Consider the following 14629-nt stretch of genomic DNA (forward strand, 5'->3'; position numbering starts at 1 on the left):
ACATTTCCATTCTTTCAGCTAAAGAAGAAGAGCTTGTGGGAGACATATGGTGCTCTGCAAATAATTAAATGTTTGCATTTCTGGAGCTGCTTCAAATGAACCAGCAAACTTAACAGCACAGAGGCCAACTTCTCCTGCTGTCTATAAACATGGAGAGTTAAATGGACCTTTACAGCTCGGTTCAACATGCGTCCCCTCCAAGAGGAGACAAGAAGTCTGTGGATGAAGCACAGACTGGTAGGAGTAAGTTGTCCTCAAAGTGTCCGTCACACACCACTTTTTTTTTTTCTTTCTGAAGTCTCTGCTGTTCAGATTATCTAAAAGGTTTACACCAAACCCTCTTGATCTCATTAAAACTATGTATTCTGATAGTCAGATTAGGGAAGTTTGACCTGAGGAATTTTTACGTTGATCTTCCCATTAATTCGATTGAAAACGGTCTATGTAAACATACTGTAGCTAATGTGTGAAAGCAGCAGGTAATGCTCCAGAGCATTTATGGTGAGCAAATGTGTGAGCTACTAAAAATATCTGCCTTGTGCTCTCTTGTCTTGGCCTATATGCTGCTTTGCATTGGCTTGTTGATACTGTAGATAGATTCAAATACAATGCATGTAGTATAGATGTAAACACGAAACAGTCATCACTGAAAGGTCGCGCCCCATCCCGTAATCTCATTTGTTGTAAACAAAACACTGATTTCTCTCACCTGTGCAATCTATCCAGGTGTCACTTCTGAATATTTTATTATTTCAGCCATACATGGACAATGTAGAATTTCATTCCAGACACTCTCCTGCATACCTGTCTGCAAAAAACAAATGCAGGTTGCTTTAAAGGCTAACCAAAACCCCATTCGGTGAGCAAAAGGTCTTAAGGAAGATTTAGCAGACACTGCAGTTGTGCTGCAACATCTGCATAAATGTGACCTTGGTGGAAAAATCCCAAGGGGAAAACCTTTCCGGAATTCAGCATTGTAAAGTGTAAAGCAACACCTTAACAGGTTTCATTCATTTTGAAAATAAGTCCTGTGGACATCACTTTAAAATATATTGTCTTGATGTCAGTGAGCAAGGTGTGTTTGGAGAAGAAAAGGATGCAGATCTTCTGAAAAAAAAAAAGAAAAAAAATCTCTCCAGCTGTTAATCTTGAGGTTGGGGTCATTGTGCTTTGAGGTTGTGTTGCAGTCACTGGTCCACGAAGCATTAAACTCACAGAGAGGTGAAGGAATTGAATTAAATACCAGAAGCTGCTGGAAGCAACCATCACACCTTATATAAAGAATCTAAACATGAACAACATTACAGCTTCCACAACAGGAAAATAATTATGAACACATCTCAGTATGCACATGGAAATACCAGTAGCATCTCAGGATGAAGTTTACAATCATTTCTTGCAAATGTTAAGTTTTCTGATCACCCATAGGGCGGTCATACGTTGCCAGTTATGGGGAGAGTAAGTGTTGCTCTAAGCCAGAGGAAGGGCGTGAGTGTAAAATAACACTAAAAACTACACCAAAGGAAGAAACGAGCTGGAGAAAAAGAGTGGGAGGAAAGTGGGAGATGGAGAAGGGCTACCCAGGCGGGTGTTCCAGAAACCTGTCAAGGTATTTCCTTCTGAAAACACAAAATTTGTGGGACTACACAGTGCAGGCGTGCAGATACACATACATACATTAAATCCAACACACAAAAAATACACACCAGTGGTCAACAGTACTACTTTGATTTAACGCATTCTTTGATTGGGTAGGTCTCAGGCCAACTCCCGATTTCCTGTGCAGCACTTTGTGCCTGCCACAGCTGCATGAGTGCATGCATACACACACAGACACACACCCACACACAACCCAACTTAATGAGCCATTCAATACCCCCACAAGTTCCAGAGTTTGTGAGTCTCCTCGCCAGTGTCTAAGTCCCTCTGTATCTAATGCCTTTAACACCCCCACACCACACATACTTTGGTCAATGTCTGGTCACTCAACATTTTTCTATGAATACGCCGCCATGCGTTCATGTAAATATGTACACGCCTCCTCAAACACAGACACACACTATGTCCCACTGCTCTGCTTCTGCGCCAGCTGTAGTCCGCCCAATGTGTTTACATAGCCTGCTGGACGAAGCAGATAGAGAGAGACAGGGAGTACTGGATGGACAGACCGTGGCTGTTTGTCTAAAGGGGCTTTCCTGTTCTCACAGGAAATGGTAAAAAAAAAAAAGAAAGAAAAAAAAGGGGGAAATCAGGAGCAGGAGAGGCAAAAGCAAGATAAAAACAAATAAAGTCTAGAAAAGAGACTGTATGAGCTTGAGAAAAGGAATGAGAAGAAGGAAATGTCAGCAAGGAATTTGGAGACATCTGTCCTGCTGTTCAGATAAGACAAACGACAGTCAGCACAGGGTTTTTGATCCCAATCTGCTCTCTTCTGTCCCCTCTTCCACATCATACCGATGACATCATGGATCAGACATCCTCACATCATATCAGTAATATTGCATTTTGAATTCTGACTTTGCCATCTGAGGTTGTTGACTCACATGTTAAACTTCAGAGTGGATTGTGGTCTGTTCATGGCAAAAGTCTGGACTTTTACCACAATCGAATTACCACATCAAATTAACACATAGATTTGAATGGACAGAAAAAGTTTATGTTTTTCTGTGACAGTTCCATGTTGTGTTGCCATTGTGGTAAGTTTGGGTGGGTCTATGGTGTATAGCTTGTGCCCTCCAGTCATGGGGTTAACAGTGGGACTGGCTGTCTAGACCCGATGACTCCAATATGTGACTGTCTGTGTAAGTGATTATGGCGGTGAAAGTAAACAACCATGAATCACTAAATATTGATTTAAAGCTGCTAATTACTCCTCAGTATCCTCAGGTAAAGACAAGAAGAGGGAAAAAACTAGCTTGTCTAACATTTTTTATGCTTTATGTTTGTTCTTCTTTGTTCTTTGATTGTACGTGTATATTTTTTAAGTTCAGTTTTGAGTTCAGCATCTGTTAGGCTGACCTCTTGTCTTTAGTTCTCACAGGACAAACAACAACAGTTCAACTATTTTGTAATGTATATACATGCTGATAAAACTGCTGTGCTGAAACACATGAGATAACTGACTGGGGTACTTACTGGTGAGGTGAAAGCACACTTTCCACTCTTGCAACTGGCGCTGAGTTCACCTGTGTGAATGTCAGTTCTTGTGATTTCACCAATTTTTGGAACATTCTTAAACTGAGAAGCCAACAACCAGGATAGCAGCGACCTGTGCTTATGTGAGAAAACGAGAGAAAATTTGGTCCTTTCTAAAGAAGTGCACCAATATGAATGCCTTGAAGGAGAGGCTGTCAAAAAGAGTTTACTGTTATTCCATATGGCATCTTGACCATCTCTAGAACATCTTTAGGATGGAATTTTCACAGCAGGTGTAAATGCTTTCTGACTTTGGACTGCGATGGTCAACAAAGACACATCCTATTTCATTTCTAGCACTCCCTGACCTAATGTGTTCAGCTATGGGTCATCGATGCAATGCAATCAGAACAAGAAGGGGATAGATGTATAAAGATACTGTAATTGTCAATAACATGTTGGTTGATCATGAATTACTGCTCTATCCAATTATTTCTGCATGTGTTTTTCCCCATTATGAGGAATTATTTTCTTTGTGTGGTGGCTGATAGGGAGCTGACCACCTCTTCTTGGAAAACACTCCTCTCATGCAATATCTTGCACGCCTCCTCCCTCCTTCAACAGTCTTTGCTACATTCCTTTATCTGTTACCATTCTATAATGTTTTTCTCGACATGCAACACTCTCTCTGTCTGCTCCTGCTCATGTTAAGAGCAGGGCCTCTCAGCAGCTTGTTTGACCTGTGATAAGGATTGGGGGGGAGACAAATATTGTTGCTCAATAATGACCAGCACACGCTGTTCTTTTGCTGGGAGCAAAAAGCATACATGTGAAAGAATAAGGGAAAACCAGTGAGAGTGAGAGGCGGCGCGAGAAAGGGATGCGACATATAATTGTGCTCTAATGAAACATAAACAGTGCAGTCTGAGGGAGTGTGTCTGGGCATGGCCCCTGCTGGCCTAAAGGCTCTGCTCTCCTAGGCTCTTAATTATGACTGAGGAGGTCAGTCACGCCTCCTCTTACCTGTCATCAAATACTTTAAGTGTTGTAAATATTGTGTTTGTTTATACGTTTGCATGTCTCTTTGCAAGTCTATGTGTTTATGTGCGCTTTGTGCGTCAGAGAAAAATATAGAGAATGGGAACTTCACGGGAACCAACTGCTCTGAATGTTCTCCCAACTGTCCTTTTCCAAAGCACAGTGCAAAACCTAACTGCAGATGTCCACCTTTTTTACATCCTGTGTTGGTCACATTCTCTCTGTTTATAACCATGAACTTTTGCTTGTCTTAAGTCCTGATGAGAAAAGCACAGCTGTCACATATCTGTGTTTTTGGGGGTCACACTTGTCTCAGCAATATGCTGTTCAGGAGTGACTGTCCTTTTGTTTCCCAGATTGTACTCCAGGCGTCCCATTCCCACTGGACCTCCCACAGTCAAAGATGCGTGGTCTGATTACTCTAAGAAAGGTTAACAACTGTAAAATCCGTGTTTCATTTTGTTCTGCAACCTTGTTGCACAGTTGTTTATTTGAAGCAGGTGTGTGTCTGTACGCTGTGTGTGTGTGTGTGGGAGCAACATTTGCGGCCAAGCTCGGTTTTACTAAAAGAAGGGTATTCCCAGCCAAACAGTCTGGCCACAAAAGCCAGACTAACTAACCTCAGTGTCTGGGTGGCTGGTCTGAACCATACCTTCAAAGTCCTAATCAGCCTGCACATTACACAGTATTATGGTTGCAGTAGGGAAAGCAGAGGCAGAGAGCAAGAGCAAGAAAGAAAAAAAATGACATTAGAGTACCTGAAAGTGTTCAGGTGTTTCTGTTCTTTTCACAGATTTGCTCATTCTTTGTTAAAAACAGCAAACAACCAAGCAGAGAAAGGAAAAACCACAGCTGAAGACATCTGCGTCTTCATTCTGTGCCTTCACTTTCACACAGTTCTTTTCCCGCCTCTATTTCTGTCGTTGCCTTTCTGTGTTGGTAGACAGGTGAAGGTAGAGGAGCTAACTAGGATAGCCTGACTCTTAACCTCTCACTTCTAAGTTGGATCATCAGTTGGTATTCTCTGGGTGGCCAAAGGAATTGACCTGACCTCGGCCCTAACACTGACCAAGGGTCACTGCCAGTTGGTTTCTGACACCAGCAGTACACAAGAAGCCTGGGAAAAAAAGACAAAGGATCAGATCCTTCAATCAAGCTAAAGTACCAAACCTCTATCATCTCAAATACTTCAGCATTGAAAAGCTTTGCAAATGTTGTGGAACATGAGTGTGTTTAAAGTCTCATAACTAATTGAAATCAGACAGCACTTTGCATGGCAATAAAAAAATGGAATGAAAGAAAATTTAGTTTTTCAGACAAAAAACAAAATCTGCAAAATGAACAGACACGAGTCTCACATGAATCATACGAATTGATGCTCTCAAAGCCGGACTTACACACTCAGATAATGTTGGGAATCCAGTTGGGAATCCAGCTGCTCCTGCATACACATGCACAAACACATTTACATGGGCCTAGGTGCTCCACACATGCTCTGAATTTTCATCTTTTTGCAGCTATTTGTAAAAACTGTAAAGTCTAAGCGTACAATAGTTCAACCCAACCCCCCCCCAAAAAAACTCCCCTCATTACTTTTGTCTGACAGCTGAATATGTCAGAAATTGTGACTGAAAATCAGGACATTAAGTCTACGTGTCTAATAATGGCCAGAACGTTGCTCTGCTCTGATACAATCCAGATATTATATAAGCATCATCACCTGAAAAATGTACCATTGCAGTAACATGTAGATAACATCTGCATAGTTAATTTAGCTATTCTTACACATACAATGATCTCCTACAACGCAAGTTAGAAGCTGCAGAATGTCTTGAATGTTTTCTCAGTCCATAGTGCCACGGTGTCTGACGTACTTGGCTCAATAACTAAGCTCCACTCCTGTGCATGTGTATTGAGACAAGGACAATGGTCCAATGCAATAGCCAGATTGAACTCTAACTTCAACTCAAATCAGCTGTGTAATTGTTTGGATTGTTCTTTTTTGTTTTTTCCATTATTTTCGCACATTGGTTTAGGTTTAGGCATGTTGAATCAGATCTATCCAAAATCATTGCAACCTCAGTGTTGTTTTGGGAGACATCTGCATTTCCACTGCATCTAAAACCTGAAGAATATGATACAGTCACTGATGTCGTCGTTAGCTTTGGTTAGAATAGTCAAAATAATTCAACATTTTTTGTATGAATCAGAACAAAATCTGTCTGATTAAAAATTGTAAAGTTTGATGTCAAGTGGTCCGAAAAAAGTTGTGACAAGAAACTTTTGAATCATACGTGTCCCAGGTTTCCAGAAACATATGACGCTAACATATTATTAGTTTGTGGAGGCTCTGCACATATTGCATGTGAGTAAATGTAGTGAGAAACTTTCCACCACAAGAGGAGAGGATTGGTGAACTAGCATCCACAACCCCTGAGCTGAAAAAGTGTGCAAAATGCCTCCTCTACATCTCTAATTGCATGTTTTCTCCCCACATACCTGTAATTACACTGCCTACCTCTCATCTCTGTCTGTGGCAACACTTGTGTTAAACCATAATGAAGGCTGGCTCTAATGATTTACAACTGCTTAACATTAACACATACAGTAGCAGCTACAGACATTATCAGAGACAGTGAAATTACATATTTTTCAAACCAATTAAATTATATGATTAGGAAAAACAGATATGCAACAGATGTAAGTTAGGCAATATATTTGTGTTCCACTGAGATATGTCTAGCATCACCATAATGAAATACAGGGTTAGGCCAGAACAGGTATAACCGACAAGGCCCACTTTGCGTTCTCTTTACCTTAGATTGACAAATATAATGGAAAAGTGAAGTGTTTGTCCTTTGATTTATTTACATTTGCCCTGACGGACTGACTGCATGTGCCTCCCAAGGACAGAACTTTGAGAAGAGAATGTGTGCTTATGTGGATTCATTTGCATAAGTAGGCCATTGGTTCCTAATGGAGGCGTTTTGTTCAGGCGTTAACAAGGTGTCTCGCTGGGGCTCTCGTTCATTCCTTCCTTCCTGTCGTCCGCTGACTCTGACGTCCAGGCAATCAGCGCTGCATTTGGGCTCTCTCTTTGTGTGATTTACGAGCTCCCAGATTCATTTAAAAGCCATTGTTCTCCTCTGACGGATACCATGGCTCCCTTTGCTTCCCCACTCTCGCTTAGAGACCGCACACACACACATTTTTACACAGACGCCGCTTACTTATCTCTCACTCAGTCACCCACTTGCTCAATCACTCAACGCATACACACACAGTGCCCATCTATCATGAAGCAATGCAGAGGGAGATTGTTATCCCGGTAACCGTATTAACCCGCAGATCTCCCGCTCAGGCTGTGTATTAAGACGCGAGACTGAAGGAGAGCACGAGAGGAAAACGATGAAGAGAAGATTAAGAAACAAAGTAAAAGAAAACCAATATGTGATACATTTATTCTCATTCATATTTCCATTTATATCTATTATCGTCTGCCTTTGTCCACCTAGTAAAGATGAAAAGTTAGCAAAATGCCTCCTGCCTCTTGTTGTGCAGTAGAAGATTGTCTATCAGCAAGGCGTCTGTAAATGCATCAGGACACACCTGCGCTTGATTAAGTGTGTTTAGACTGCAGATGGAAGGAGGAGGGTAATTTAGAGAGCAGAGGTTTTATGAGAGTAATCATCTCCAATAAGGCCTGCTTGGGAATCTTAAGCCCCCGCCCTGCACACACTGTGACTAATGTGCGCCACACACACAAACAAAGAGACACACATTTGCACCTTCTAACCCTCTCACACCCGCGCACAGAGATCCTTTATGCCTCTCTGTTCATTATGAGGTTTAATAACTGCATTTTAATCTCATTCCTCATAAGTGGACAACTTGTATTTAATTCTCCAAGATGAGAACAAGTTGGCCTCCCACAAAGAGGGCTGTATTGAGTTACAGGCTCTGCTCTGCGTTTGTGGGGGAGATTAACTTCTCTCTGAGTTCATATTTTCATCTGGGCCAGACTGTGGCCACAGGGAGGAGAGGGCAAGAAAAATACAGAGAGGGGGATGGGACAGGTTTGGAAAAGCATAATATTGTTACATCATTTAACTCGTAGACAAATGGGAATGGAAATCTGCAAAAAGCAGATGACATCACGATCCCTAACAACAGTGGCGTAAAAAGGAAAAGTGATGTCTTTCACACTTACACCTCCATCATCAGTGAAGAGAATAATGAAGTGTAAAGATGAACAGCTGGATGAGTGGAGACTGGAGTCCAAGACTTTTTTTTTCTACCTTGAACAGAAAGAATCCAACTTTTAAAAGCTTTGTGCCTAAAATATCTTTTAGTGGTAGAAAGTTTTCCTTCTTCCTTCAGGACAATAATAGTTCCTTCAGATTGTTGGTTCCTGTTCGTCTAATGACCCACAAAGAATTAACTCTGTTTATGTGTGAAAACACGTTTCTTTCTTTCTGTTGGCTTAAAAGGTCAAACTTGAGCCATATATAACGTTATGATCTCTCTTTGTTAACTTAGGCTTTTTTCTTCCAACACAAATAGGTGTTATATATATTTTCTGACGCTTATTCCACACAAGATACACAGACAAGTTAGAACCCAGTCTCACCAGAAACGGTGCTATATGGGTAGTTTCACCATCCATGGTTGTGAACTGTAAATTGGGAATGTATCCCTGGACTGTGGATTTCTGTGGGGGAGACTTCATGTGATATGACGGGAGTCAAAACTTATGAATATAAAGATATGGAACTCGTAACCATGTAGACCTAACTATATACCCTCATTCTAATCCTACCCATGCACTTGCTATGCCTAACCCTAACCATCTTAGGATGGGAGAGGAAGAAGAAAAGCGACATAAAAACCCTTTGCAGGAATTCAGAGTGCCATCAATGTCTTTCAACTAGCATCTCCTGCAATCTCCTTAGTTGTGAGGCCAAGTCAAGAAGAGCTAATCCATTTTACAGAGATGTAGGACGTCAACGTGCAGAATAATCTCAATTTAAGGTGTATGTGTGAAGGGAATAGGGTAAGGGAAAGAAAATAACTGTACAATTCTTAAATGCTTTATTCTTAAAATGCAACATTTTGCATTACGGATCAGCTATGAGATCAGATTGGCAATTAAGACAGAAAAACTTTGAAAAATGTGTATCAATTTTTTACTCATGAGGTGTTTTTAGCTCTGACACTCTCAAGAACCCCCTAAATCTTTCATTAATGTGTAAATAATCATTTTGATTTGATATTCTCTGATATATTAACTTTCTAACCCGTATTAGATCAAAAATGAGCAGTGTAATGCCCACTCTGCTTCACCAATAAAATGCTATGTTGCCATGGTAACACAACAAACAGCTTCCAGTTTGTTTTACTAAAACCGCAAAGCTGACACAAGGTATGGCTCAGCAGGTTTCATATGTTCCCTAACAAAGAATCTCGACTGTATTACCCATTGTTAATTCAGTACAGAGTTCTTCTCAAAAAGGTTAAGCAGTTCAGGTTAAAATCCGTGGTGAATCAACCATTTAAGAGACTGAAAGATTGAATCAACGCTGTCTAAATGGGATACACTAACACGCTTTTAAGATCTTGGTTGAATTATTTTCTATCAGTAATTTGACAATTTGACACCATCGCTCATTTAATACTTGTGCCTGAGAACATTTAAAAGCTGTGTCAGTATTTTTTTCTTTCTTTTTTTATCGGGAAAAGATTCTGTGAAACAATGACACCTTTGATGGAGAATTTAATCCGAACTTCATATACATGATACATGACAGTGTAGTGGTAAGATTGCCACCTTGCATGTGGGTGACACCCCTGCACGAAAGGTAGGGGTCTTAAGGCCAAGTCCCCTTACCCTACATGCCTACCTGGGATATGAGTGTAGGTCACCTAAAATAGCTGGCTAACCCATTAATAATGCTTAGTATTATTAGTGTTAGTAATGCTGAGGATTTCAAAACAACAATCACACCACATAAAAACAACAAAAGGCAACATAGATTTAAATTCAAAATTATTGTGACAACTACTTTAGAGAAGGAGTGATTGAGTCTCTCTGGAGATGTGCGTTGATAGAAAAAAACAGCTTCAAAGGGCACAAAAGCTTGTGATTGCAAAGCTTAACCCATTTTACACTGCAGGAACTATCAGGCCCTTTTAAGGTGGTCAAATCTAAGTCCATCTCAACTCATCTAAAAGTCGAGCTGTTGCAGAAATGATTCGATTATCTTGTGAATCTTATGCATCCCAAACATGAAAGACATTAGGCTCCTCCTGTAAATGTTTGCATCACCAGTTGGGCAATGGCAGCGACTGACTGTGGAGTGACTGAGACACATGGAAACAAAATGCTACAAGCACTGCAGGCGTCACACAAAAATGTCTCAGCTTTTGAGAAAGAAAAAACGCACTTTGAGGGAGAAAGAGAAGGCTGCTGAAAAATTAAGAACGGTTATAAAACTTTATTTTGCGGATATATTGCCCTTTCAGGATAAATGAATTTCTGAAAAAGTTCCTGCTGATTCTCTGCACCGGAGTTTTCAATCATCTTTTCCATCTCTACATGGCTGTTTAACATAAATCCAGACGTCAGGCACAACAGCAAACACAAAGAACAGCATGTCAGCATGTTACTGTTGAACGGTTGAGATTTCATAATTTCATAAAAATATAGCTTTACTTTCTCATTCCTGTACATATTTGGTACAATGAGTGTATTTCTAAGAGTACTTAAGTCTGTAGAAAGAAGTTGTGCTTACTCTGAACAATAGGCGCTCCACTGATATGAGAAAACTATCGTGAAAACAATGAAACAAAGTGTGTTATTGCAGTAAAAAGAGGTGGCATGTGACTCGTGTGTCAGTTTAGTGTGTCGGGAAAACTGCCTGCAAAGATCCCGTAAACGCATTTCATAGAGGCACTGGTTGTAGGGTAAGTGGGATGTTGACAGTTTTTTGGACAGCTCCCACTCTGCTCTGACAGGCCAAGAGTTATTATCCAACCTGAGAAAGCCCAGTGGCACTGCTCAAACACTCAAACATTCTCAGTTTCAAGAGTGTGTGTTCCAAAGCAGTCAGAGAGGGGCACAGAGTCATCCAGTAGATTTACTGTGTCAGTAAGCAGCTGTGTTTGTCAGTGCTGGCCTGAGGCTCTTCAATATCATCAAGCCCGTTTGATTATACCCCATACTTTTCTCTCCTCCCATTTTTGCCTTCCTTATGCTGCTCTTCTTCAAAAAGTCCCAGAAACTCAGGGTTATCTTGCTTGGGGCACGAAAAAGGATTACACAGGAAAAAAAACTAGCATCGTAATAGTGTTCTTCAACATACAAAAAACACACATCACAGACACAGAAAAACTTACTCCACCAACATTTTTGTGATCTAAAATGATTTCCTCATGAGACATAAACTGCCAAGACATTATGGGGATAGTCTATAAGAAATTATTTGACCTGAGAAAACATATGAGCAGTGCTCAGAAGAGAGCGACGGTGACATCTGAGCCACTATTAATGACTTTTCAGTGGAACACTTCTTTCTGCAAGGTGTCAGGGTTTGGTTAGGTTTTGTTTAAAGGATTACATCATGGAGGAGCTCTGGTAGATGTTTTCTCTTTGTTTCTGACTGCATGTGTGTGTAGGGGACGACTTCAGACTGTATGAATGCTGAGATCTGTGTGTATTGTATCACCTCTTGCTGACTTAAAACTAAAAATCATCTCTAACTCACATCACAACCGATTGTGTTCCACAGTGACTAAAGTTCTTCCAGCAGCTTCTGTCCTCTCAGAGCGCAGACCCATTTGAGCCTAATCTGGGATACTTTTGGCACTTATGGCTCAGTTGTGGCACTGGCAACTGTTAGTTAGGCCGGACATCATAAGCCGGCTTTGACCCGGGTTACGTGTGTGATAAGTGTTATAAAGGTCAGATGCAACCCAAAGGCCCAAAGAAATTGCAGATTTGGGTCAAGTTTAGGCAACACCATCATTCAAGGGCAAATGTGGACCATAAGTAGACTGTAGATTTGGACCATCTTTGGGGCAAAAACGTTTTACTATTAGCTTCACATACATTTGATATTATGCAACATTTTGCATGCATTTTAAGTAGTATTGATACACCATCCATAGGAGTTATGCTTTAACCCTTGAAAGGTATTAGTGACATAGTTATTCTGTTTTCTGTGTGTTTAAAACTTTCATATCTGTGTAGGAGGGTTGTTGAAAGCAGGAAGTACTTATTCTATGGCAGCAGTCAGCGTGAGTCCCTTCCTAACGAGGCAAACACCTCCTTAAAGGCACAGTGCCTGATCCTCTCCAAACGCAGTTTTTGTAAGATATGATGTTAACATCTGAACAGCTGTCTGAGCAAAAAAAAATCTAAAAGTTAGCAATTAATCTCTTATGGTGTGCTCAACCATTTTTAAAAGCAGTCCTGTCATGAGTGTGAATGGAGTTGAGAACTTTAAATCTAAAGCGGTACTCTAAAGAAGCAGAGGGCAACATTCAATTCAGCAGGTTGCTAACACAACAATAGATAGAAGCTGCAGCAAAAGTGAACAAATCACGAAACAATAAAGCAACTACCTTCTATAAATGAGAATAAGAACAAAAAAAGCCTAATAAACAGTGTGGCAAAAACACTTTAAATTACTTTACTCTGCCAGATTTCTAATAATAATACTAATAAAAAAATAAGGGTAATTTCCCTCTTTCTGAGCTGTACAACAGGGGAGAGACAGCCTGGTTTAGGGTGGAGTCTGTTACTGTTTGGCCTTGATGCCATACAAACTATAACACTGCTGACCACCCCCTGCTGTTGGTCTACATTGAAAATGCATATGATTACAGAGTGGCCAACCTAAAGGGTGCTGTGCTGCACTGGTGGAAGAGGGTTATTATCATCCTACAAGCTCTAAGTAATTATATACAAGTAAATTCACTAATGAGCACCCATATAATCATTATCTTAAGACCATTTCTATCTTTCAAGTAGATATTAATCCTGTAAAGTTAGTTTAGTTTCATTTAACAATCATGCAAAAGATGTACTTGCTACAGTGAAAGACCAAGAGGGACAGAGAGAAACACAGAGCGATAAGTAGGCCATGACTCTGAATGGTGGCAGTGTCATGTCTTTGATGTCAGTTTGTGTCTATATCCCATACGCCTGATTGGACAGCTCCAAACAAACCGTCAGGAGCCCAGTTCAACACTTTGAGCACGCAATGACCTCAGCGGCACAAGTCGGAGATTTTCATAAACGGCTGTGAGTTGGCTGAACAGATCTTATCACTGATCTGAAGTGATTTACTTGGTCCTGAAAATGTCAAGCCACAGGTGGAATCATTAAAAGTTGGCACTAAACCCGTTTAGACCAATTTAGCATGTTTCCCCAAAGTCTCGGGTCCCAGAGGAGCTTTCATTTCATCTTTTCTGCCGTTTAAAAATCAAACCTAATGTGATACTTTCAATGTATTTGCTTATTCCATACACATTTAGCTTAAAGGCAGTCAAAAGACACACTGTATCTCCCCAACTCTCGCAGATGTTACTTGCATACTGCATGTTGTGAAAGAGGAAAAACAAACTGAGTGAAATTACCTCTTGAGACTTCACGTACAAATGTGTGCACATAAACACGCGTGATGCAGGCCTCTCCAGGCATGTTTACAAATGTAGCTCCCCAGTGAATGGGCTTACTGGGGGAAAAGACCTTAACAAAACAGTGGTCTACAGGGATATCATGCACACACACGTACACACCAGCACATATTATGACATACATGTATGTAATACACCAAATACCTGCATATCAAACACTTAACTATCCTGTCTACAGCTTTAGGCAGAGGTGTGTGTGTACTTTAAAAAAAAAAAAAGTACTGCAGCCCCAGTCCAGCAGGTGCAGTCCAGCAGGTAAGTGCATGGTTGACACACATCTGAGGATTAGATTCCGTTTAGATTCATGCAGTTACACTGCCAGGGGGTAATTTCTTGTTTAGACATCTGCCAGAGTTGTTTTAGGTTTGGTAATTGGGAATATGCTAAGCCATTCACTTTAAAACTAACCTTACTTTAGCTAACAAGTTTCAGTGCAATGTTTTCTTGGTGTAATCTATACTTGTTGTAATTAACAAAAGTTCTTCGGTATTAATTTTGATGCAGTTTTGCTTTACGTCACATCATGGCTCTTTTTTTTTTCTGTGTGGACATAGAAATAAGAGTTATCTCCAGGGTGGCAGAATAAACAGTGCATAGTTAAAAAAAACTAACCGATAGCTCAAATCTATCCAAATGGGTAATTTCCTTAACGTCTCTTAAATCCAGTAAGGTGCACATTTATAGTTTCCAGAAATTACACTTAAGGTTTCTAACCAATTAGCTAGTGAGAGAAATGGCAGACAGAAAAGAAAAAGCG

The sequence above is a fragment of the Leuresthes tenuis genome, unplaced genomic scaffold (genome assembly GCF_036924035.1).
Source record: "Leuresthes tenuis unplaced genomic scaffold, fLeuTen1.0.hap1 SCAF_16, whole genome shotgun sequence".
In the NCBI taxonomy this organism is placed as follows: Eukaryota; Metazoa; Chordata; class Actinopteri; order Atheriniformes; family Atherinopsidae; genus Leuresthes; species Leuresthes tenuis.